The sequence below is a fragment of the Cyprinodon variegatus genome, unplaced genomic scaffold, assembly GCF_000732505.1.
Source record: "Cyprinodon variegatus isolate N-32 unplaced genomic scaffold, C_variegatus-1.0 Scaffold90, whole genome shotgun sequence".
In the NCBI taxonomy this organism is placed as follows: Eukaryota; Metazoa; Chordata; class Actinopteri; order Cyprinodontiformes; family Cyprinodontidae; genus Cyprinodon; species Cyprinodon variegatus.
The window spans coordinates 391,275-411,185 of NW_015150543.1; the positions used below are offsets into that span (position 1 = coordinate 391,275).

Sequence of the window (19,911 nt, forward strand, 5' to 3'; positions counted from 1 at the left end):
CGGCGTTTCAAAATCTTCCCACTCTGAAGGCTGAATAAAAAAAAGATCGTTTACAGACCCCCGAAACGCCGGCTTCGTATGGATGAGAGGCTGGTTTTGTTAAAAATTTGTGCGTTTAGGCCAGGGTTCGGCTTCGTGTGTACGGGGCCTAAATGTGTTTAAAAAAGGGAAGGATAGATGAGATTATTTGAAATTAGACTTTAATTGGAAACTGATAACATCCAATCCATTGAGATTACCCATGAGATTTTGAACTTTTCCTTTGCACTTGCAACTGGCTGAAGACTCCATTTGTTGGGAATTAAAACTGTATAAAAACGTACTCTCCGGACTTAAATTGCTGACATTGGGTGAAGGTGTAACTACCTTAAGAATATAAAAGGTCTTTGTTGAGTCCTATAAAGAACCCCAGGGAAATACAAGTACATTTCCATAGTTGATTACAGGAAACAAAAGTCACTAAAGTCTTTAAATGTTGAGCATAGCAGTAGTGAGGCCAACAAAGCCACTGACAAAGGTGTGTCCAAATATTTAAGTGGTACCTTGTAGCTCAGAGAATAAACTCTAAAATCCTTCTGTTAGTCTAAAAATCACTGAATGGTTCAGCACCTCAATACATAAGAGATTTGTTGTCAGTGTATCAACCTCCCAGACCACTGAGGTCTTCTAGTTCAAGCTTACTCTGTACACCCAGAACTAGAACCAAACATGGAAAAGCAGCCTTTAATTCCTATGCTCCATTTACCTTGAACTAACTCCCAGAAGACTGTAAAAGACCTGAAAGCCTGAATTCTTTAAGTCCAAGTTAAAAAGAGAACTGCCATTGACTGTTAAAGTTAAACTGTTAACTGAGGTATTATTAGTTGGACTGGTGGGTTAGAGCAGTGCACTTCTTTTCTGAAAGGATTGCAAGTACCCGGTTTGATCCCCACAGTCTCCACTCTGGGTTCCTGAGCAAAACCCTTAACCCCACACTGCCCTCCTGGCGCCACACAATGGCAGCCCACTGCTCCCCACAAAGATGGGTTAAATCCAGATAGTGAATTTCGCCATTGTGGGATAATAAAGGGATTTACATTACATTAGTTTAAGTGTTTGGCCCAACTGTTTCTGTTTGTTTTACTACCTGCTTTTATCCTTTTTTGCTTTTATTTTTCTTTCATTTTATGTTTAATTCATGTAAACCACTTTGAATTGTCCTTGCACTCAATTGTGTTATACACATAGACTTACCTAGACTTGCCTTGGTAGTGTATGTGACAGGTTTCTATAATCCTGGCCCTCAAGGTTTGGCTTCCTGCACATTTTAGTTGTGTCTCGGCTTCCACAAACAAATCAAATTGCTGAATTACCTCCTTAGCAATGTAGTCAGGTTTCCCTGCTAACGACCTGATTATTTGACTCAGGTGTGCTAAAGAAGGAGCCACATCTTAAGTAGGCTTTATACACACTACTTCACATGTTTGGTCTGTCATCCACTGTAAAACTTTTGTGCAGCAATCCTCACTCGATGCATGCTGGACCCCTTTGCCTCTTATTTTGAAAGTTACATATGATTTACTCTCCGCATATCTCACTTCCCGTGAGGCACATCTGGTTTTTAGATATTAACAAATTTTGCTCCATCATCCCTCAGAAATAGACTCGATCTGTACATTTGATGCACAATGGATAGAGCTGTGCTTCATGCTGCAGTGCAACAGAGTTGGTAAGAAACACCACACTTGCTAGAAAAGCTTCTGTTTCTGACAGAACGGAGGAAACATGGATGAGGGAGTCTGTGCGAATAAAGGGTTAAAGATCTAAGAGGTGCAGAAACTTTTTTAACAAAAAACAAATACATTTAATCTCCATATATAAATTTAAATGAAGACAACTGGATTAAGATATTTCTGCTAGTAGCCTATGCCTCTCTTTAGGACAGTGGTCACCGTCCACTGTGTCTGATGTGAGCATTTACTTTCTTAAGGGCGGTTCTAATTTAAAAGCTACAGTGACATGCAAAGTCTGAATCAGTTGGAAATGACAATGAAGAAATATTCTACACCAAAAAGTACATGTAAGGGTATGAATGCATAGAATAATCTTTTCATAATGATATATTGTGAAGCCAAATCCAACGTATTGTTAAAAACAACACTGCATTTAGTATCCGTCTCTCTATTTAGCATAGGCATGAAATGTTCAGCTCTGCCCTTAAGCCATTTGTCTCAGCATTCATCTCTAATTACCTCCAGAAGTTTGTTTTTCTACATGGTGCTGGCTTTCAAATTGTGCCCAAGTTTAATGTCTCAGTTTTGAAGTAACAGCACTGGTGTCATTACAAACGTTTTAACTACATGTGTTTTCATTGCCTCAATGCTGGAAGTATACTTCAAAACCAGAGGATGAACTGATCACGTTGAACTCCCCGGTTGTTCAGAAATGGTTCCAAGATGCTGCTCTGAGTTGTGTAAATTTATGATTCTCAGATCCTTGCTTGGAGGGCTGCTCAGTCCAATCAATGATGTAAAACGAAACCTTTCTATGTTGGCACAGACGAGCATGCAGCTGCAGTCCATAATGATCTCTTACCAGAAGTTAACAGGCTTTTGGACTTGGCACGTTGGAAGACATTTTGGAAGAATAGCAACTCTGGAGGGATACATCAATGTATTTCTTTCAATTTAAAAAAAGGAGGGGGTGGTCGTTATATAACTTTTACAAACTGTTAAACACATTCAATGAGTCCTTTAGTTAAATACAGCAATTCAGATAGAATAGTTGGAACAACTGGACCATGTGATTGCGTGATTGTGTGTTTAGCTTTGTTAACATTTTTTGCAATCACTGAGCTCATAGTCAGAGGTGGGTAGAGTAACCAAAATCTGTCCTCAATTAAAAGCAGAATTACTTCTTCATATTTTCACTCAAGTAAAAATTAACAATGCAAGAAATTACTCAAGTAAAAAAAAAGAAAAAAAAAAAGGTAACTAGCACTATAAGGAATTAGTTTGTAAAAGTCAGTAACACTTTACTCATTAATACGCTTTAAACAGATTTGTCATTTGTTACTTAACATGCATAAATAAGGACTAGGCTACAATTTGTTGGTGTAAGCCTATGTGCCGCACGCAACAGGTATGAGCAACTTTAACATGAACACAGAGGAGAGACGATGGCACAGCACCACTGATTCAATGACAGCGTTCCTACATAAAAAAAGTACTAATAAATACTGAATGTTTATGAGTTTAGTACAGGAACAAAGATTTTGTAAAAGTCACTTAGAAGCTATAATTTAAAGAAGTTCCTCACATAATTTCAATACTAGCAGCTGCTGCCTTTAATCAACGTAATTCTTTACTTTGTCAGGGCTATAATGATTTTACTTGCATGCTTCATGTTTTCTCATAAAAAAAATGTTGCCAATTGAAAGCTGTTAATATGCAAAAAAAATATAAAGTTCCAAAACATCATATTTTTCTTTAATTATACACAAGAAACATAACATCTATGTAATTATATTGCAACTCACTTGTCAAACCACACACACCAAAATATAACAGATTTGTTTTCAATGTTTTAAAGTCATTATTTCACTAATTAGTTAATAAAAACCACCTCATATTCCTGAACTAAACCTCTAGCTAACTGCATTACTTTGGTTAGTAACAAGTTACATTCACTGTGCAGTGTTATTATTTGGGAGAAGTAACTAGTAACTATAGCTAAAGCGTGACGTCTCTCGCAGGTACCAATACTCTCAGATCACACCCACATTCTCCTGGATCTCTGGGGTATAGTCTGCATAGCACTCTGAATCAAACCCCTACAGATCCATGCTAACAACCCTTCTTCTCTCAAGTAAGCAGATCAGTCAGTCATCAGTTGTGATAAACCAACCCCTTCCTGATCAGCCTGCTTTTTCCCCTTAGACCATCCAGAAAGTTCAACTGACTTCCTGCTGTTCTCTGCTTCCAGATTCTTCTAGCTTTTGTAAATAAAATGTTAAAACTCACTGGTTCTCCATCTGATTCTGCATATGGATAAAAAACAAAAACAAAACCAACATGACAAGTAAAGGCCCCAAACAACAACACAATTCTCAGAGTCTGAAGTGAAAAGACAAATCCAAAGGGGAAAAAAACTGGAGATAACCTATCCTATCCACATGGAGAATGAAAAAGGCAACACAAGGCTCGGGAGCGAATTCAAAGAATTAAAATGTATACATATGATACATGTGAATGGTTATCAGAACAAAAGACAGGTGAGACTGATTAGAGGCTGCATAGAAAGATTCACTATGCTGAAGCAGAGGGAGTGAATGACTTAACAAAACAAGCTCTGCAGAGAACCACAGGGGGCCAAGACTAGACAATCACAAAATAAGAAGACAAAAGAAAACAACTTCTTCATTACAATATTAAACATAATAATACAAAAGCTTAATCTTAAACCAAAGTAAAATATATTAAATAATTATCTTAGACTAATCCCATTATGTTAGAGGGTCTCAGTATTTATTCATCACCTCCAGGTTCCCTGTGATACAAATATTGCCCCCCCCCGAGGTTTGACCACTAGCCCTTACTTGCTAACAGTAGCCCTCACCCACTATCAACACACCCTTTAAATATAGGCACTACTGTTAGGGCTTCATATTTTCCTTATCCCTTTAACTGCTTTATCAGCACCCAACCTGCATTTTTCCATGCAAAAGGTCAACCAGCTAGATAACCAGGCAGTTAAAGGGTTAAGATTTGGGACACCCCTCCCCGAATAGTTGATGTTAGGGTACTTTAAAGACTGCATATTTACATATGCACATATATAAGATTCGCCCCAACATAAGAGAGGACACCAAGCTTTTTTTTTTCTAAAAAAAATGGAAGATAGAGAAAATAATTCAGAGCGTCGTCTCACCTTACCGTTATCTGAGAGAATCTAGTGAACTCAGGGATGCTGTTACCAATGATTTTGTTCGGCAATCAAAAAAAAAAAAAATGAACTGCAAATTGCTCTATAGAATCCATGTCCTCCATGTTTTCTGTGAAACTCTCTCTAGCAGATGCAGACTTACATTCCCTGGTAAATCGGCATCTAAAATTCCTTGTTTTTAAGGCTTAAATTCATACCTCCCATTCCATGTTAGATCCACTCCTACATGCAAGGAGGAATTTGGACATCACTATACTCACAGTTAAGCACAAATGTACGGATAGGGCTGAAAAGTGGGGCTAGGGGGTGTACTGGGATTGGCCCAAACTGTTGAGCAGCTGATCTAAAAATCTACTCTGCCAACAGAAGGTTAACTTTTCATTTAACTGTTGATAGGACACTTCTAATTAGAATGTGTCTCAGTACCGATAAAAACATAAGGAAAATGTCTCCATCAAAACCACAGGAAAGGGTGATATCTACAAAACAGTGATATCTGAGGCATACCAGGTCTGTTTTCGAACGAGCTGTAAGGACGTTGTCCTACGGTTCGGAATTAGTAATAGGACAATATTTGAACTAAGACTCTCGGCCCTTTAACTAACAATTCTGCCTTTTAGCCACCAGCTCTGCCTGCTGCCTACCTAGTTTTGCTCAAGATATTTCCAAACAGTAGCTATTGAAACTCCAAGTTTTTGAAATGCAGACGGCTATGGACAGCTATGGACATTTTTATATGCAAATGACTATGTATATTTCCATAATAATGTTAACTGCAACACCTGTAACAATAAATAAATAACAATAATGGTAAACTGCATTTTTTTCACAATGACATTAGAAATGTAAACATATAGATATGGCTAAATGCTACCTGGCATTTAACGGAACTGTGTGCATTGGTTAGATAATAGGATTCAGCAAATACTAGGAGAGGACTGTTCAAAAGCACCTCATGCACATTGTTGGCGTGTGGGAAGGGATGTGTGATGCTGCAGGCCTGTTTCTTGTTTAAAGGCTTAGGTTGCAGAGCATGACATCATTTAAGAAGATTTTAAACATAAAACAGTTGCCCTGGGCCAGTGATTCACAAATGATTCACCAGAAAAAAAGCTATCTCTCTACCATTGCCATCTTAGTCACCGGGCCTAAATTCAGTGGAAAATCTGATAGATAAGTGGAATAGGAAGGAAAATAAGAAAGCCAAGCCTTTGAAGAGTTTAGAAAAAGTTAATTTCTTAGCTTTCGGTTACTCTGTATAATGATAGTTTTTATTTTATTCTGAAAATATTGCTTTAGGGCCCTAAAATATAATTTCCATGTAGAAGTTAATCTAATACTGTTCAAAATATCCTCCTGCTCTACAAATCATGTGGTTTAACTGGACTGCAGAGTTCACAGCCACTTTTTTCCCACACACAGACAAAGTCACCCAAAGAAATTGACTAACTCACATTCCTGAAATGGTTATTCACAAATAGGAAACTAGTAGACAAGTCAGTATAAAATTCCTTAACAGTTCTTTTCATATTCAAGTTCCAAAAGTTTGAAAAGCTTCCTCTAAAGTTGTTTTTTTCTGCATCTTGTTAATATAGACTTCCCATAATCTACTTCAACAAAACGAAACATTTAAATGCAAAAGATTGCTTGATGCTATTATGTATATTTTGTTTTATTACATTCTGACTTTCTGAAACATAACTGACGTAATTTGTCCTGAAGCTACAAAGTGAACTCAGTAGTTATGTAATAGTATCTAAGGAGCTGACCTACTAGAACAGCACAGAAGTTTTGGGCAGAAATCAACCTGTGATATTTTCTGTGGAAAATTGGCCAGAGTCAGAAAGAGGAAAAAGTAACAAAAAAAGAAAGAAAGAAAAAAGCTAAGCACCAGCTTTAACAGCTTTTTAACAGACAGTATACTGGTTATAGCTGTAATGCATCTCAAATATAGAAGATGGTACATTTTCTCAACCAAATAATTAGCCTCCAAAATAACAGTGATCAACCATTTTATTTAAGAAACTAATTTATCAGCAAAATTACTTTTTTATAATAGGGGGCTGTATTTCCTGTCAGGTTATGACCTCATGACAGCAATGAGAGTTTTAAGTGGTAGCAGGACTCAGGGTTGCATTTACCAATGTTAACCATAACATACCAAATGAGAGATTTCACTCAGGAGGAAATTGATTCTGTGAAACATTTGTACAAATTTTATGTGACAGATTGGGATTAGGTTTTGTCATTTGGCAATTATAGATCTGAGAGAAAAATAATCACATGTGGGGTACCCCTAGGCTATGTTGCCGTGACACTTTTATTTGACTTCTATCTTCTTTGAACACCTCCATCTATGGTAATAAAGCACAATTGTATAGTTCTGTACCAGTACATAAACATGGATGATTTAAGTCAGTTAGCTGTTTTTTATGTGCTAAGACATAAGATTTGACAAATACAAAGAATTATTGAAGCTCACAACCTGATTAACATAAGAAAATACACCTTTAAAACATTGCATCAGTTCACAGATTGCCTGTATGTAACATGATGCTGATGAGATATGAACTAAAGCTCTCAATTTCTTGCTCTGTCTATAATCCGATCCTTACCTGTGGTCCTGAGACATTGATCATAGTATAGTGAGAGAGAGGGTGAAGAGCTTTGTCATCTGACTTAAATAGGGGCTATATAATACCCCTTTCACACTGGACCCGTGAACAATCGGCTTTTAGAGGCAGTGGGAACACCTCACTGACGCTCGTCTACCGGGGTCAAACGATTTGGCAATCGCCTCAGCTCTGATCATCATGCTATGGGAACACCAGACCAGGGTTGACCCGCTAAATGATACCATTACATACAACATACAGACATCATCACACTACACCAGTCGTTTCTGATCTAAAAAGTAGAAAAAACTCTGTTTACATTCGATAAACATGGTGCAGCACTGGTAAGAGATATTCAAACAGATAAAATGGGGGAAATAATAAACAATACTGACTATGCTCTGGCTCCAGTCCATGTTTCTCTTCGTTATTTACTTCCCTGATTTCCATTGCGCTGTTGACATCCTATAGGAAATCCTATACACTACTGTTTATGCTCTAAAAACATTCTAAATGACTTCGTTTCGAGTAAATTATGGNTTTGAGATATCAAAAAAGTACTCCAGAGTGTTGTTCAGCATGGGGGTGAGTAGAAAATGAAGGCTAATCATGTTTTGGGTGTACTATTCCTTTAAGTAACCAAAAGGACTTTTACCATTTAGAACAGGCATGTGTAAAGTCAGTCCTGGAGGCTCTAATTTAGACCCAGAACTCACTAGAGGAAATTTATGGACCTGTTGCTCCTGCAACCTGATGGCAAATAAGAAAAAGTGGATGAATGAAATTAAGAACTCTCAGATAATCAAACCTTTCCAGTTCACCCACTTCAGATGTAATCAACCTTTAAATGGCCATTATTAACCATTATCAGTTCCATTGAATGGCTCCAGGCTCCTGCTCTACCTTTTGGTAGGTTTGTTATGGCCGATAATATGAACTTACAGATGATAATAGCCGCTTCGGCAACATCTAAAACCTTAAGTTTCAATTTCTATTTATCTACTTTATACTTTGTATATACTTTATTTACCACCTGCTGTCTTTAAAAAAAATTTGTTTTAGCGTCTTACAGGTACAGTAGAGGATGTTCTTTTTCCAAGTGGATTATCAAAATAAATGGTCCCCCTAATTGTCAATTATTCTGGTGATATGTTCACGTAAGGCCGTTCTTTATGTTAGTCCCCATTTTCACTTACAGGTGGTGAGTCTGACAGTAGAAAAATTGTAAATCTTCTTTTGGAAATCAACCTTTTTTTTCACAATAGATGAATAACTATTAAAATTATGTTCTGGAAATAGAATATTTAATTCTGCGGGCAAAAAAGGAATTACCTTTGGGTTACGATTAGGATTAATCGGGCGATAACAACCTATTGAGCCTACTAGTAGGTAGGAGGCACAATCTAAAGCCACTCTATGGGACTAATAACAGCTAATAAAGGCCATTTAATGGGATGATAACATTAGAAGCAGCTGTCCAGTTAGTGTTCCCAGTACCAGAACTAAACAAGGGCAAGCAGCATTTTTATACAATGCCCTCCAATCTAAGAGCAAATTCACAGAAAACTCTGAGATGTGTTAAGATTAAAACAAATACTAAATCACAATTTTTTATTTTTATTTTATCTACATGTTTTCTTTTAAAATGCTTACATTTTACAGTTATTTTTATTATCTCTATTTGTTTTCTCTTTCTCTCACTTTCCTTTAGAGATCATGCTAATATTTTCTAGCACTTTTTTTAATTTAATCTATTCCTTCAATGGTCAGAAGGTTAGATGACAGAAAAAGCAAGATGAGTTAATAGTTTAGAATTATCTTCTTTATTCCTTTACTGTTAATTGCAGCAATCATAATAAAAAGTCTGTAAGTGCCTGCCATTAGCTGGATAAAGACAGGAAGCAGACCTGTGCTGCTGCTTATCCTCACAACTGCTCATTCCTGCGGCTGAGACTGCACGAAAACACACAAACAAGAGTACTTAGTTATTTTCGCCCACATTTCCTCTCAAGGCTGTTTGGGTTGCATTAGTGTGGACTATATTTAGATGGCAATGTACTTTTTTATTATTACTACAGAGTAAACAGTGCTGCAAAATAGGAAACAGGGATTTCTTCCACTGTGAGGGTTGGAAAGTACCAGGTAGCTGTTGACTCATTAAAATTCTCCACAGGGGTTGGACTGGGCTCCAGCGGTCTGGAGCTTCAAGTGAACCGTGTTCAGACCGGTGGATGATCACTACTATGCTTTGCCCATGTCATTCTGCTTTCTCTGCCTCCTCAGCTTTCCTCATAATTCTACTAATTAGCAAAAGAAATTACACTTTTCTTGTGCCATGGTTGGTCCCTCTGAATGGGCCCGATTAGGAGGGGAGTTTGGGGTGGAGGTTGTGTATGTGTGTGTTATCGGGGGTCAGTAATGACCCAATGAAAAGATCTTTTGTAAGCCTGCTGCTGTTTAAGAGTGCGGCTATCCACCCAAGAATCATCTTCAGCACTGCCACACCCATTCAGCTTTTCATATGGTAAGGACTCCTGATGGCTTTAACACTGCAGAACTCCCAGACAACGAACGGGTTTCTCCCCCTGCCAACCACTGAGCCCTTCCACCGCTCCTTCCCTTGGTGACCAACCAGTGTCCCAGCAACTGCTTCCGCCCCGCTGATCCTCTGCTAGCAACTGGTTGACTCTCAATCAGTTCAGGTTCATTTCTGGCTCTCTTTCAGAAGGGCCTGGGAGGTGGGGGGGGGCAGATAGATACAATGCAGGATGAGCCCACTGGGAGCAAAGCTCCCCGAAGCATGTGCATATACATGCAAAACAGTGCTCAGATTTTTAAGTCAATGCGTACAAGAGGTGAAATTGTACTCAAGTAAAATTAACATGTTTTCACTCAAGTAGAAAAAAAAGCAGCCATACAAAAAAAAAAGAGTTAAAAAATAACTGGTAAAAATGCTTTGCAAAAAATACAAGACAAAATCTAATGTCATGTATTCATTCTAGTTTAAGGAAGAAGACAAAAAAGGGTAAATTAAATCCCAATCATAATCCAACAATCTTGTTTACAACTTTAATATACTTACAGTCGGTAATATGTTGGAACAAAGTACTTCCTGTCATAATCTACAGTGTTCACTGTATTGATTTGAGCTCGCCTCGGTACAAAAAACTCACTTTTGCACAAACCACAGGTATGTTTTTGGTAGCTAGGGCTTCATTTCATCAAAGGATTGTTGTACATTTTTTAACCTGAATAGAGGGGGACAGAGCAGTCAAAGGTTGCATTGAAATAAGAGTAGTGTGAATTAAAAATAGTATACCTAAGTAAAAAGTATTGTGTATTACTCCCAAGTAAATGTAACCAGCAACCACCGACCTCTGGTGCTCAGATGACAAAAAAAATCCAAGTATGCTGATGCGTTAATCTTCCTGCTTATCCAGAATTAGCATTTAAATCCTATTGTGACTGCATGGAGTAATGCCTTTAGGATTGATGCCTAGATGAGTGTTTTAATGGCCACAAACTTGTGAATACTTACAAACAGAATGATTACTCTGAGTAAAAATATCAGTTTGTTGCTTATACACATTAATAGACATCAGAGTACAGAAACATAATTAAGACTTTTAAACTTGTGCTTAAAAAAGAGCTTATTGTGACAAAAAAAAGTATAAAAGAAACAAATGCTTAAAATACAGATACATTGGATGTGATCTAGCTCGGTCGTCTGCACAGCTAGAGCCTACAGAAATGGTAGTCATGGCCTCTCAACTGTAGTTTTAATAAAGAGCAATGAGTGGTAATTATCATGTCTGCATTCAATGCGCAACAATATTTAAAAGGAACCAAATTTTCTTTTTGAATAGGTCAAATAAGTCTCTAATAAGTTTTAAAGGCCAATTGACTAGCTGTACTTGGCAACTGGTAGAAGATAATTTATTTTTTTTAATAACCAGAATAATAAAAAAAAGCATTCTAGCATGGGGCTGCATGGTGGTACAGTTTGTAGCATTGTTGCCTTGAAGCAAGACGATACTGGGTTCAGTTCCCGGCCTGAGGTCTTTCTGCATGTAGTTTGCATGTTCTCTTCACGCATGCATGGGTTCTCTCCGTGTACCCCAGCTTCCTCTAACAGTCCAAAAACATGACTGTTAGTTTAATGGCCTTCTCTGAATTGTCCTAGGTTAGGTATGAGTCTGTGTGTCATGTCTGTGTTGCACTGTGACAGACTGGCCACCTGTCCAGGGTGTACCCCACCTCTCGCCCATAGCCTGCCATAGATAAGCTCTGGCCCCTTTGTGACCCTGATGGAATAAGCAGGGGAAAATGGATTGATGGATGATTCTAGCATCTGGCTGATACCTATTTACTTGTTTTCCTTTCCTCTACACAAGTTCATTCATCCTTAATTCCAGCGTGTACACACATGCCCCTTGTTTTACAAACATTTTGAAATCAAAAGGACACAGTTTTGAAAAAGTTTTGATGATGTTCATATGGTCCATATGGGAGAAATGTTCATTGCACTGCAAGGGAAAAACCAAACTAACCAAAAACACAACATTCTTTAGAAGCTTACGTAATAAAACAATGCTTTGATTTAAAAAAATATGGACATAGACAATGCATTCAAAATTACTTTGTAACGACAATGACATGTTTCCTGCTGAATGAGCTTTCCATGGTTTTCAATGGTTACGCAATTATCATGGCTGCTGTGCAGGACTTTGAAATTTGATAATCCACTAAATGTACTCCCCCCCGACATACTTTGTGGGAGTATATTTTAATGTCCCACCTGTGTGGGCCTATTTTACTGTCTGCCAACCGACCAACAACTGAAAGCAGAGATTCTCTGAACCTTTTATTCAATAAGTAAATAAAAAATCCTTAAAGGGAATTAAGAATGGTATTCCCTATGCATTATTTATTTAGATACAATTATCAACAACATTTCTCACTGTTGTCCCAAGTTTCAACAGGACATTAAACATGTTTAGAGGCATCACACACTTCCAGAAAGGTTTTTTTTTCTGTCTCAATAACACCATGTGGAAATGTAGAAATATTATGCCCAACCCATCAGACCAAAACATATCACAGATGGTGCCATGTGTTAAGCTATCTTTTTATCGTCTCAAACAAGCTTTATTCTCTTGCATCATCACTGACTCCTGATTTTGCACATAAAACAGCAGCCCAAAGTGTTTTCTGCTGCTCTTACAAAATGCTTTACCTTTTCTGATGGAATGCCACAATTTAGCTTTAATATGACTGATGCAAATATAACAAAAAAAAAGAAAAAAGAAGGAATAACTCATTATTTTCTCTCTCTTCATTTACAAAGATGTTTGACAGTGTTTGTTTTCATAGAGGGAAAAGAAATACGTTTTACAATCTTACAACTAGAACAAGATGTTATTCGCATATTCAAGCCCCCACTTTCCAGGGAACTAGGCCATACTGCAATGTACATGCATTGTGGAGGGCTCATAAATTGCTGGTCTAACGATCACTGCTGGCAGCGATGAAGTAGTTCTGGACTTTATCCAGAAGTTTATTAAGCTTGTATGTTCATTTTGTATGTTGTGACATGTGAAACTAGAAACATCAGTGTATTACACTTGAAGTTTTGGCAGCGGGTTATTGAACTCAAAGAAAAATGTACAAGAAAAAAAAAAATGAAAACTGAATTTTGCATTTGAATTCAACCCACTTTAGTAGAATACCCCTTAATAAAATCCACTAATTGCCTTGAGAATTCACTTAATAAGTTTGCAAACAGCCCCCTGTGTGTAAACCAATCTCAGTAGAGATATGAAAAATTATTAAAGTCTTATTTGGTGTTTTAAAAAGTTTGTGACATCTCAACAATTGGAAGAACACAGCCTGCTCAAATTAGATCATATTGAGCTTTTTAGCCAAAATGTTTTTTGTAAAAAAAAAGTTATTATTCGTCAACCGGGGTGAGATAATAAATACTACACCTTTAAGATTTTAAATATTTAATGGGTGTAATAGCCCATGTAGTATTTATTAGCAATTTCTTGCCTTCTATTTTAAACCTGATGAAGGAAACTTATTCTGAAAATTTTGTTTCTTCTAGATTCAGTTAATGATTGGAAAAAAGCTGTTTAATTTGTTAAAATGAGAACCAGAAGGCTATATAATAAGGCGGTTATACTGCAGTGCATTTAGTATGCAGTATTGTAGATCAATTTTAAGAAGTGTGAACCACTGACATCTATAGGGTAATTTAGCTGTTGCCATTAAGAAATTTGGCCACAGCCTGTGAATTTCAATTTCAAATTCATGCATTTGAAAAAAACGAAAACCTATTGTGAGTCACAAAGGCCAATGAATATTTTCACCTGATGATCACTTAAGTCAGCTAAACATACAGACCAATAATATATAACTCTGACAGTGAGACTAATTATTAGAGATTTTGAAATCTTTATTTTCACCACCTTTTTGTTGGAACTAGTCATTCCTTTTTTCATCTTAACTGCACTGGTCAGTATCTTTTGTTGAGCACCACAACCAGTAGGTCGTTGACCATCAGGAATCCACATGTTTATTGATTCATCTTCAAGATCCAAGGTTTTAGAGAAGAGTCAGGATTTCAATGTTGGGGATTCTGTTTATAAACCGGACCAAATGTCTGGGTATCTTTGAGAAGAGGAGGTCCTGCTGCACAAACTTGATGAGGTCCTGTCTTGTACGCTTGAGGCCTGTGCATTTTCCCGTCTTAGCATGAAAGAAATCACCTTTGGGTGCAGAATAGTTGCCTTTACAGACGCTGTAAATGCTGCCAGAAGAGGAGCTTTGAGCAGGCAGGGTTGTGTGGCTTTGTGTTTACCTGTATTGTTTGTCTCTGTCTTCCAGCCTCTCACCCATAGACTGCTGGAGATTGGCACCGGCCCCACTGTGACCATGACATAGACTAAATGGAAGAAGATGGAGATATAAAGTATATTTGTTGCAGTTTAAACTATTTTTGATATATTTTTGGTCAGAATATTGCAGAATTTTAATGTTTTATTACAAATAAATGATTATTGACATAGACAAAAACAACATTCATGGTAGTAGTGCTGACCTATTACTAGACACATAATAAAGCTGTGTTATTAACTGTAGCATCCATCTTGAATACAGAAATCATCTTGGGTATTATCCTGTTTCCCTACCTTTCTAAATTGTAATTGGACTTCAGGAGGCATTCTAGCTGAAATTTAGAACTTGGAAGATGGAAATTATGACTTCAGAGGAAAAAATAGAATAAAACATTAACCTGCCTTTGTCACAAACCAAACTGACTGTGTGATAACAAATTAAAAGATTGCTCTTTATTCGTTGTTTGTAGTTGAATTAGGAGCTGGAATATAAGTATTAAATGATCTTTTGGTTAAGTTTCATCATAACATACCATCTAAATGTTGACCGTTTCACTTTCTTTTTCTTTTCTTACTACTGGGGATTTTCCTTTTTTCTTTTCTCTAAATGTTAAATCTGACATCTTACATAGAGTACATTCTGCTTGAACTTCTGAAAACTCAAATTGTTTTACTTTCTCTGGAAAATTTGTCTAACACCGACGTTGGTTGTGACTTGAATGGCATCCATTCAGCTTTTGCACAAACCATAATCCTGTTCAGAGTCTACTGGTGGCTACTGACTCAAATCTTTAGAGGGGATTAGGAAAGGAGTGGGTTATACTCTGTCACAGAAACACTCAGACCACATTAACAAGTTTGTTTATTTTATATTTCTCTGGTAGTACAAGAATAGCTGTCATATTCATCCGTTATGTCCCTCTCAAGAATAGCCATAAAATGCAAATCGGTTCCAGTAATTAGGCGGTAAGAACTTTTCAATCATTGTTAGCAGACTCAGTGTGATTTCAGTCAGCCATCAGAAAGGGAGGCCAGGATAATCCAACCAACCAACCTCTTTTATTCAAACACAAATGAAAGAGGCCAGAAAAGTATGACAAGTGCAAGTTCAGAACAGTTCTGTCATTTGATCACTTAGATAGGGTTCACAGATACAGTGGCATAAAACAATTATGATGGGGGAAGTTAGATATGGGCTGAATACGTTTTTCTTTCTTCCTTTGCCTAAACAGCCCCCTGGAGGCAGCAATTCACCTCTTAGGACCATTTTGACTGATTGACAAGGGGCTCTGCAGCATGAATATTCATAGCTACTGTCCCACTAAGCTTTCTCACAACTAAAAGAAAAGTAAACTTTGCAGGGGAGAGAAGATCGCCGCTGGCTGCTCACTTCATGTGGAAATGTGGGCCTTCTATTCAGCTCCCTGTGGAGATTTCTAAAAAGAATAAGAAGAGGGAGGGGGAAGAGTGGTGGGTGGTGGCGTCTTGAGCGAAAGTTGACAAGATTTAAGGATTTAAACTTTCATATCTGTCTCCATCTTTTTGTAAATAAGCCCAAATTATGCTCATGCAAACAAGCAATCATGAAATAAAAAGCCGTAAATATTAAAAGGAGCAATGAGAAGATACGGGGGTAAATTCCATGAAGAGAAAATAAGAAACCAATCTTCCTGAGATTGATGCGCTGAGGCGGTGGGTGACAGATGAAACCATGGGAATGGGTAGCATTTGTGGGTGAGGGTCCAATGAGTGGGGTGATGAGGAGCTGACAGAGGCCTCTAAGCAAAAGACCACTGTGTGTAATCGGTTTTAATTGGAATGTATGGAAGACAAGGCTTTCCAAGGGGATCAGTTGGCTTTAAACCAGCTTAATTATATGGGATCATGTTAGACGGTTGGGTTTGGGCTGAAAATACCACCAAGCGGATGAGGCAACACTAGAGCAGAAAGAGGGAAGGGAGGGGTGTATGTTGGCATGGTATGTTTCCTATTAGGAAAATCCATTCTAATGCTACAAAGGGGCCGAGTCTAACTTATACATATAGCTGAGTTTTAAAGCTTAATAAAGGTTTGATCCTTTGCAACCACCAGTGTTCTCTGCAGCTGATATTTTTTGCTATACAAGTTGATTTCTTTTGGCAAAAATATTTTCACAGTGTTACAGAGGCAGAAGTTTATTTAAAAGAGGCCTCCTTGAAGAGGGAGATGAAATAAAAAAGGTAAATAAAATCGTCCTTTTTACCAGTGAATGAAAAACATTAAAATAAATATATGGTTTTCAGGTCCTTAGCATTATTAATTATCATCAGTTGTGCAAGCATTTTCTGCACAACTGAGAAGATGGCCTGCAGTTAATTGCAGGCCAGAAAAAGAAATCATAAAATGAATCAGATATAGTGAGTCTGTCTTGCCTAAACATACATGACCTGAGCTCATAAGCATCCTTTAGCTGAGGCCATAAGTGACAATGTGATGCATTTGGTTGTATACAGAAGTAGAAATTCACTAGTAGGATTTCAACTGGAATGACCATGACAGTTGAAATTGTAAGTCCTAAAGTTGGAACCAAAGGAGCACTTTGTACTTTACCTCTGCATTCATGATTCATACTGCTCTCATTAACATTTGTTAGCCTGGTTCTGCTGGAGGGTGCTTCCTGTTAAAAGGGAGTTTTTCCTCTCCACTGTTACTACAAGTATGCTTGCTGTGAGGGATTGCCTTCGAGTCAATGCAATCAACTTGAAGTTTAAGCTTTAAATTAAATGGTCAGGGAGGCTGCACAGCAAAATTGAAAAACCTGCAGGGGTTTTAAATACTGATGTAGTTTTTTCATTTGATCTTGTGGATTCTTTCGCAATTTTAAAAGGTATGTTTTTCCATAAAAACAACAGTGAAGAGGTTCAGCCATTGTGATCAGGATTTGTCTTTATGATTTGAAGATTCTTTTGTTAATAGCTACGATTATAGTTCAGATAACTGATCTCGTGAACACTTAAAGTAGCTGTCAGTTTTGATCCTACTTTGCAATAAGGCTGAAAATGCATTTGAATATAGAGACTTATCAACATATTTACGGAGAAGCAGGAAACTGAATGTTTAGAATGGAAAAATTAGAGAATGTGAAGGATCTGCACAATAGTGGAATCAGGTTATGAATAATTTCAGATTAAGATCAGCATCTAACCTGACTGATTCACTTGATATGCATTTTGAAATCCATATTGGATGTAACTAAAACTAGAAATGTAAAAATAATATAATTTAAATACATTAATAAAGGACTGAGTGTGATTAAAGATAATAATGATCTGCCCTTCACCCATTACAAGATGTACCTATTAAGAGCTGACAACAAATGTTAGTTATAAAGTGAAAAAAAATGAAATATTTCTTTGAACCTTAAACACAACTGCATCTACCAGTCAGCCTGTTCAGCCAGACAGTCAAAGATAGGGTTGCATCGTATTATAAGAGAAAGAGATGCTTTCATACTGTAAACTGAAACTGTAAAACAGCATTTTTTGCCCTGTAATAGTCAAATTATTTACTTTGATTAAAGGAAAATAATAAAAGTGGACCTTGTCCTGCTCTTTATGTCATGCTTGCTCTTCCCTCTCTGCTTGATTTCTCATTTGCTCTTCCTTGTTTTGTTCCGTGCAGGGATCACTTCAGTTTTCCATTTCCGACATCCTCCCTTCAGTGGGATGAGCCCTGCAGCCTGAGGCCTCTTACTCCCCACTCCTCATTGTCTTGATACTTGTGGTTTCCATTGTGCTTCAAGTTGCTCAATGCTGTTGATACTTGGTCGACATAGCGACGAGGTGGAGGCTGGTGGTGGAGGCCGGCGACTGCGGCTAGAGTCATTTTCCAAAGGGCAGATATATCTGGTCAGCAGACCTTGGTTTTTGGACCGGAGTTGGACCAAAGGGAGGGTTGGGATGATGGTCGATGGGGTCTGGCTTTATCATCTCTCCTCTGGCCCCACAATATAATGTTCCTCTGCGGCAGGGTGACCCATTTCTGCCTTCCATAGTTTCAGAACTAAGACTGGGCCGCATCGAGACACACCAACCACTTTCCCATGCACCCGGCGCTTCCAGACCCATCATTATCATTTAATATCCTATAATATAGCCCACCCCCCCTCCTTCATTCATCTGCAAAACAGCCTCCAGTGGGCGATAGAAGGGGGGAGTGGGCTACCCACACCGCAATAAGCAAGGATACCCAATATCCCCCTCTTTTATTTGGATCTAACCAGTGCATAGCTGCACAACAGTTCCCATCATTACACACAGGCCACTAAGTAGGGGCTACTGTGAATTGGATAAATAAGCATCCGTGCATTATATGCATCAGGGTCAGGAAATCAGACCTTGTGTCAGCGTTATTCCGTGTCAGGAAGTAAGAATCCAGGGTGTTGTTTGCCTCCATAAATCAATGTTATGACATCGTGGTCCATGGCATGACTTCTTGCCGTGCTTGAACCATCAAATTTACATTTTAATCACGACTCTGCAACGCAGGCCTGCAAGGGCTTTAACATGCTCATCTTCCAAAACAAATAAACCCAGTAAGTTGTCATTGTGAGTTAAAATTTAAAAGTTCCTAAGCAGCTTTTCTTAACAGATCTATGAATCAGAGAGGAGGCTGGTGGAGAACACATATATTTCTGAACTAACCAAGGCAAGGAGGGAGGTAAAGTTCATGAGATGGTTTAAGAAGAAGGGGTGAGTGGGCCTGGAAGGTCACCCTTATACAACCTCATCTGTAATCTTCTTTTGGAGACGGGAGTTTGTGAGTTTTTTCTGACATGCTCTAAAAAAAAGCTGTTTTCAAGATTAACATTTACTTAAAAAAAAAAAAAAAAAGTCTGTGCCTCTCAGTACATTGTTACCTTGTTTTATCAAATCAAAAACAATAATATAACAACCACCAAACTGAGTTCTTCATATTATTATTTTTTTGGAAACACCATCCAAGGGGAAGACTTCTCTAATACTAATCATCTACACTCATCTCCTTTTGCAGCTTCCATGTCTTCTTTGGGGTTCGAAGGCCAAAGAACTGTGGGATTCATCAATAAATCTCTCTAATTGCCACTTTTCTTGTGTGTGTGTGTGTGTGTGCGTGTGTGTGTGTGCATGTGTGTGTGTGTGTGATTCTCTCCAGGTTGAATTACAAATATACTTGCTTTGCTTTTTATTTCATATTAGTTATTTCCTCTTCCAAAGGTTATGTTTTTAGTTGAGTTTGTGTGTGTGTTTGTTTGTCAGTCTGTCCTTCTGTATACAGGATCATTTGAAAAGTACAGATTTTAATGAACTTTTTAACAAAAGTGCATCTCAACCCAAGGAACAAAAACCCAACTCGTCGTGTTTGGAGGAAGAAAAATGCAGAGCTGCATCCCAAGAACATCATACCTACTGTGAAGCATGGGGTAGGAAACATCATGCTTTGGGGCGGTTTTTCTG

At 37.8% G+C, this 19,911-nt stretch overlaps 1 protein-coding gene across 1 annotated transcript in view; it reads left to right on the plus strand.

The window, feature by feature from the left end:
• The window catches only part of LOC107084009 (serine/threonine-protein kinase pim-3-like), an 83,809-nt gene that overhangs the window by 61,201 nt on the left and 2,697 nt on the right, over positions 1 to 19,911 (plus strand). The window lies entirely within an intron of this gene.